Genomic DNA, 7,620 nt, shown 5'->3' on the forward strand with positions numbered 1-7,620 from the left:
TATACTAAACCAATAAATGTAAATTAACTATACTCATCAGTTAAAAGTCAGAAATTGTCAATGTGGATGTTAAAAAATCTAAGAGGCACTGTTTCAAGAGCACTCCTAAAACATAGGAATTTGGAAAGGTTGAAAGTAAAAATGTAGAAAATGATATACCTGACAAATACTATCCAAAAAGAAAGCTATGATAATATTAGATAACATAGACTGACCAAAAAAAAAAATTATTAAGGATCACTGCAAAATGATAAAAAGTTCAGTTCACCAGCAAAATGTCAGTTCTAAACTATAGAAAACATGAGTCTTATAATTATTAAAGAAATTGATGAAATCTTTAGTCAAAGAAAAACATTAAGCCCAGATGGTCCTAGAAGCAAGTCTAAACTTTCAAGTTTCATTCTATTCTCTCATAAAGTCTTCTGGAAAATAGTAAAAGAATACATCCCAGCTCATTCTAAGATGCTCTAAATTCAACACTAAAACAAGATCAGACCAACATTACTCATAAATCACCCAAAAACATAGAAGTAAAAATCTTAAATAAAATATTAGTACATCAAATTCAGCAATATCTAAAAAGGATAATACCTCATAACCAAGTTGGGTTTATGTCAGGAATGGCAAAATAGTTTAATATTAAGAAATATATTTCTGTATGATATATCACTGTATTATATATTTCTGTATTATATATATATATATATATATATATATATATATATATATATATATATATATATACCACGTCAAATTTTAAAGGAGAACTATAAGACCATCTCAATAGCTGCAAAATTTTAAAATAACATTTGACAGTCTCTCATGGTAATAACTCATAGGAAACTAGGAAGAGAACTTTCTTAATCAGTTAAAAGGCATCTACTAAAAGCCTCAATAATGAAATTTAGAAATGCTTCTTTCAAAATCAGAAACAATTCCAACCAAAAATCTCAACAGGGCTTTTCAAGGAAGATGAGAAGGGGATTCTAAGATTCATATGTGGAGTGGAAAAAGCCAAAATATGCCCAATGAAGAAGAAAAAGTAGATATCAAGGCCTATTATAAAAGCATAGCTATTAGGGCAGTATGTATTCATGTAGGGCTAGATAAAAACACCAGTGAAATCATGGAAACAGACCTGTGCACATTAGGAAACTTGGTTTAAGATAAAGGTGACATTTCAGATCGGTGGGGAAAGGAGAGACATTTCAGTAAAAGTGCTAGGACAATTGATTATTCATATAGAAAAACATAAAATTTAACAACTCTCTCACTACCCCCTCCCATTCATTCAAGATAGATTTCAAGACTTTAATATAAAAGACAAAACTCTAAACTTTTAGAAGATAATATAGGAAAACATCTTTAGAATCTTACCAATACTTGGCATAATCAGACTTTTTCTAACCTAGTGGGTATGAAATTGTATCTCATTGTGATCTTAATATTCATGTCAATGATTAATGGGCTTGAGCAATTTTTAATATATTTATTTTTCATTCATATTTTGTGTCTATGAAATATCTGCTCAGGTCATGTCCTAATTTTTCTAATTGTCCACGTCTTAATGATTTATAGTTATGTATGTTGCAAATATCTTCTCTCAGTTTGTGGCTTTTCACTTTCTTTAGTGTTTTTGGATAAACAGGCATGAATTTTCATTTTATCGAATTATCCTTTATGTCTAGCGCTTCTTGTGTCTCATTTACAAAATCCTTTTCTACCTCATCTGAACCCTGGATTGAGATTAGGGGAGATATAGCGTTCCAAGGAAACTGGTGAAGCAGCTATTGAATTGACCCTAATGGCTATGGGGCTGGCAAAACTCCACAAATGGCAGTACAGATGAAGAAACACAAGCTCCAAGTGTTTGAGTCACTTGAACACATCTCAGGTGAAGATGGTGGGCTCTGGTTTCAGAAAGTCCGGCTCTGCCACTTATTAGCTCTCTGTCTATATAAACCTGTTTCTTCATGTATAAATAGGAGATGATGATAAAGAATGGATGATGGTACCAACCTCATAGGGCTTCAGAGAGGATCAAGTTGAACAATATGTTTCCAGGTTGGCACTATACATGGCACAGAGGAATTGTGCAGAATATCAGCTATCAGAATCATCACCTTTCATACATCAAACATTTACTGGGCATGCCTGGTCCTTACAGGGGCCTGAAAACTGAATAAAGTGTAGCCTGGGAATCAACGTGTGAAGGTTACCAGAAGGTGTGGGGGGCGGGGGCAGAGTTCTTATTAAAAAAAAACACTCATTCCTCCAGGGCTTCTTGCTGGATGCCTCACAGGCTTCATATCAGCATCTGCGTCACCCATATCACTGTACCAAGACCTCTTCCTCCTAGCTGTCCCTGGTGTCTCTCATTGGGCTTTTGGGCTTTTAAGCATTCTACCATATAGAGCCACTTAAACATGAACATCTTAATAAAACTTTCAAAGATGCGCATCACATTCTGCCATCTAAATCACGATACTTCTTGATCTAATTTATCAAAAGGATAAAGCATGCTCATTTGTTCCTATCCTGTTTCTTCTCTGACCTGCTGAGGTTATACAGGAAGCCAGGGCACATATCTATATGGGAGAATCATAGTCTGGCCACCCTTCAGGCAGTGATCCTTGTGTGGGGTTCTGGAAACTGGGAGTACTGGGTACCCAGTAGGGCCAAGAGCAGAAGAAATCAAGTTTGGTCATCTCTTCCCACTGGCACACAAGTGGCTGGGAACAGTCCAAAGAGCCATTGGGAAAGAGCAGAGAAGGATAGGGCAAGTGAAGCCAGGAGGAGAAGCCAGTCTGGGGAATAGGCTGTCATATGTTCCTTTCCGTTAGTTCTCAAGTGGATTCCAGCCGTAGGATGGGCAGTTGGCAATTAGTAGCTAGTATACATTTCTTCATTGCCTGCGCTGTTCTGGGCATTGTATTTTTCACCCACCGCTGCATTTGTTTTCATTTTCACAACAGCCGTGACATGTGGGTGTTAATACTTCCGCCGTTTAATGGATGAGAGAGCTGGGCTTGTATGTTAGGTAACCAGCCAGCAACTGGTGAGTGTGTTTGGGTCTTCTACTGGCTTCTGCTTCCAGAGCAGCCTGCTTCCAATCTCTGAGAATTAATTTCAAATGTAGTTTTGAGACTTCATCCACACTGCATTTATACATAGACTTCTGAGGCAGTACAGAGTTGTGGTTGAGGACACAGAATTTGCTCTCTAGAAGGCTGACTCTAGAGAGCCATTTACCAAAGGTACACCTCTGACAAATCGTGTACTCTCTCTGGGTCCCAGTTTACACCTCTATAAAATATGAGTAATATAATACTTACTTCATAAACTTATTCTAAGTATTACTAAATTTGGGAACAAAATAAGTGTTAGCTATTAGTACTCCTCTCCCATCTACCTATTCCCCTCCCACTGCCCCTCCTGTGCCTAACTCTAGAGTGACAAACTTATCCCAATTTGCTCAAGACTTTCCCTGCCTTTACAGTGAAAGCCCCCCACCCCACCGCTTAGTCTCAGGCAAATGGGGTGGTTGGTCACCCTCCCAACTCTGCAGTCAGAGGTCATAACAGTCCAAATCAAATGGTGGCCAGAGGAGCTCCAGAAGGTTTGAATCTAAGATTTACGTTGGTAACTCAAAATCATGACAGTTCTGTGGCCATTGGATGGAGAATGCTAGTTTAGAGGCAAAGAAAACCCATGGAATCCAAAAGTAAGTCCAATTTGTTATCTAATTTTGAGTCTCCAAGGGCAGGAGCTGCTTTATTCATCTTTGTATCCCCCTTCACACTTAATAGGGTAAACTGCTGAATGAGTGAATAACAAATCCCCTAAAAACACCAAGGATATGAAATGACCCTAGTCCCTTGGCAGGGAACTGCTTGTATCAGGAGGTCTCCAGGGCTGATTTCTTAACATTGTACTGCTTGTACCTGGAGGTCTCCAGGGCTGATTTCTTAACATTGTATGTTATGAAAGACACTGGCCCGCACTAAATCTGGCTGACTCTGGAGCAGGCTCTGCCTGTGGCAGAGAAATCCCATCCTGGAGCAGGGCTCCCACCTGAGACTCATTCAAGTCATTGTTTGGTTAAGGATTGATATCTTCTGCTTATATTTGCTCTCTTCACCCTATCTTTGGGACAGATGTAGTTTCCAATGCATTTGTAAATAATTATCCAGTGCATGCTGACTCAGGAGAGGCGTCTGTCTGACCCTAGAGAATGTCACACAACCTACTGAGGTTCCCTACTCACAGTCTGCGGTGTCTCCCAAGCTTTCATACCCTTTCTGTGTTGGGTAAGCAGGAGGTTCCAGAATATGGAGAGAAAACATCCCCATTTTCTGGGAGTCTAGGGGGTAGGGGCATGTATTATCTCAGTGTCCCCAGCTGGAACACTGAAGGGGCCTTGTACTCTGGTGTCAAACAGTCCTGGCTGTGCATCTTCCTAGCTGTGAGACCTGAGGCAAATGATCATCGTCTCTGAGGCTTGGTTTCCTCATCTGTAAGTTGAGGATAATAGTAGTACTCAGATGGTAGTGAGGTTTAAAGACCTAGTATATGAAAAAAAGATGTATAATATGGGGCCTAATACAGCTCAATACCTGTAGTTGCTATTATTGTTTTATTATTGTTGTGATCCATCACAACATTGCTCCAAGGGGTGAATACCCTTTAAATCAACAAATGCAGTGTCAAACCAAAACCACATAATAAATGTTAGCTGCCCTTATTAAGAACTTTTAAATCATAATCTGCTTCCTGTGTCTTGGAGTCACCCAGCTGCCCTGTGAACCCCGGGAGAAGTTCATTTAGGAAATCTCATGAGACACATAAGAAGTATTCCTGCCAAAACCTCATCACCTGAATCTAATCATGAGGAACCTCGGAGAAACTCAAGCTGAGGGAGAGTCAACAGAATAACTGGCCTGTGTACTTCAAAAATGTCAAGGACATGAAAGACAAAGAAAGACTGTGGAACTGTACAAATCAGAGGATACCAAGGAGAGAGGACTGCTAAGTGCAATGCATAATCTTGGATTGAATCCTGGACCAGAAAGAAAAAAAAAAAAATGCTGTAAAGGACATTGTGAGAGTAATTTGAACAAGGTCTGTAAATGTAAGTTGTGCAATAATATCTTATGATTGCTAAGCCTCTGCTTTTGATAATTGTCCTGTGGTTATGTAAGAGAGTGTACTTGCACTTGAGAAATCACCTAGAATTATCTAGGGATAAAAGATCAGAATGTCTCCAACTTACTCTTTACCAGTTTAGAAAAAAAGTCTTTATATAGAGAGAACTGATGAAAAAGCAAATGTAGTTAAATATTTTTTGATGAATCTCAGCAAAGAATATATAAGAGTTTGGAGGTTCTATTAGCAATTTTTATGCATGTTTGAAATCATTGCAAAATAAAAAAGTAAAACATAAATAAAATGAAGCTAAGAAAGTACCAAACCCTTAAAGAAGACATTGCGGTTAGGCAAGCAGCCAGCTAGCTCCCTGCTCAAGGTCCCCAACCAGCAGCTGTGAGAAGCCCTCTGCCTCTTAGTTCTGCTTCCTCACTGTCCCCTCTCCTGGTCAGCCTGGAAAGGCCAACTTTATTTTAACAGGCAGCTTTAAAATCTGCCACAGAGGCAGAGACAAGTCCTTGGGCATGTTGATAATAAGAGAAAGTCAATGGATCTAGCATAGTGCAGTGGCCAGAGGAAGAGTTGGGCCTGGAGCTTCAGTGGCATCATTTGACCTGTCTGCAACCTCTTAACCTAAAAGAGGCCAGGGTGAAAAGTGTTGTAGTGCCTCAAGTGTCTGGACTAGCCCTGGCTTGCTGCTGCCTTAAGGAACAAAGAAGGTGAACTTGGCTTCCCAGGAGAAGAGCAGCGCTCACTGCTAGCCAGAAGAGGGCGCTGTTGTCTCCCAAGTCGCGCTTAGACCAACAAGCTTTCCTCTCCAGGGAAGTACAGAATGGTTCCACAGATCTGCAGATCCCAGGGACAGGAATAGGGTTAGGTGAATGACAAGGTTGGATCCTGTCTTTATTTAAGATTTCAATACTTTGCTCATCATGGATGTTTCTGCATTAATTTTGATTAATTATTCAAAATATTGCATTACAATATCCTTCATCTTGATTACCCAGTTATTTGGCAACCCCTTAAATTTTGCACCAGAGGCCAGTGCCTCATTCGTCTCGCCCTAGTTCCACCCTGGCAAATCTAACCCATTAATTACAACACCACCAGCTCAGAGTTTGCAATTGGTCAAATGCGGTCTGGAGTTAAGAGGATCCTTTTATATCTACAAAGAAAAGGCTGGCAAAGGAATTAATCCTGAAAACCCAAATTCCTGCCTTTGATGTCACTTCACAGTTAATGGCTGGGGCCTGACTTCTTTATCTCTAAGTCTAAATTTTCTCCTCTATAAAATGGGAATAGCAATCCCTTCTATGCACAGTTTATTCTGAAGACAGACTATCACCTCTACCTGAGTACTTCTAAGGGCCAGACACTGCTGAGTCTGCCTTTTAGTTATAAACTCACTAAATTGTCACGGCTCTACCATGTAAGAGTTATTATTGTGCCCATTTTTAAAGGTGTGGAAATGGACACAGTGAGGTTTAGTTTCTTGTCCAAAGTTGAACAGCCAGTAAATGGAAGTGCATCTGCTTTAACCTGCACACCAGCATGGATCTATAGGGGGTAATCTTTACCCCTCGGGGACATTTGACACATTTTAGCTTGTCATGATTAGTGGGGTACTATGGCACCTAGTGGGTAGAATCCAGAGTTGCTGCTAAACATCCCCCAACAACACAGAATTATCTGTCTCAAAATGTCAATGCCAATGCTCTGCAAGGTCAGGGAGTTAAATGAGAACTTAGCACTCAGTGCTTCAGGCTCCTAAAAGAGACCATCTCAAGCTCCCAATTCCCAACACTAGAGCCCGATGGAAGGATGAGTGGAGGACTTCTGCCCTCCCTGGGCTAGCCAGTACGGACTGTCACTCTGAGCCCCTCATTATCAACGACTCCTGGGGCTGGGTGAAAGCTGCCCTTGGCTCAGTTGCACACAAAGTTATGCTGGCATGGACATTGTTTAACCTACTTAAAAGAACAAAAAGCTTTTAACATGTTTATCTTTTTCTTTAATTACTAAACAAGTACATATTTTCATAAAAATGAAAAAATACCAAAGTGTTTACAGTAAAAAAACGGAACCGTCCTTTCAACTCCTCCCCACCCCCTACCTGAAGTGTTCCTTATTAAGGTTTGGTCTGGTTTGGTTGGGGAGAAGGCTGGTCGGGGGTCATACTGCCTGTGCTCAAATCCCAGCTCTGCCACATGCCAGCTGTGTATCCTTAGGCACAAGCTTGTTTGTTCATCTGTGAAGTGGAAGCACCATAGTAAGGGCTTGGGAGAGTATTGAGTGAGATGAAACACAGAAAGCACTCAATGAAGCCACTGCACCTAGTTAGATTCAGTTCAAATTCGACTCTTAGGATTATCCCTCCAGAATTCCAGGTACTATTCTTTTTTTTTTTTTAAGTCCAATTCCATGCAATGAATGTGCTTATTACAGACTGGAGTCAATCTCTTCTGTTTATTCATG

This window comes from Pteropus medius, unplaced genomic scaffold (genome assembly GCF_902729225.1).
Source record: "Pteropus medius unplaced genomic scaffold, Ma_sr-lr_union100, whole genome shotgun sequence".
Lineage (NCBI taxonomy): Eukaryota > Metazoa > Chordata > Mammalia > Chiroptera > Pteropodidae > Pteropus > Pteropus medius.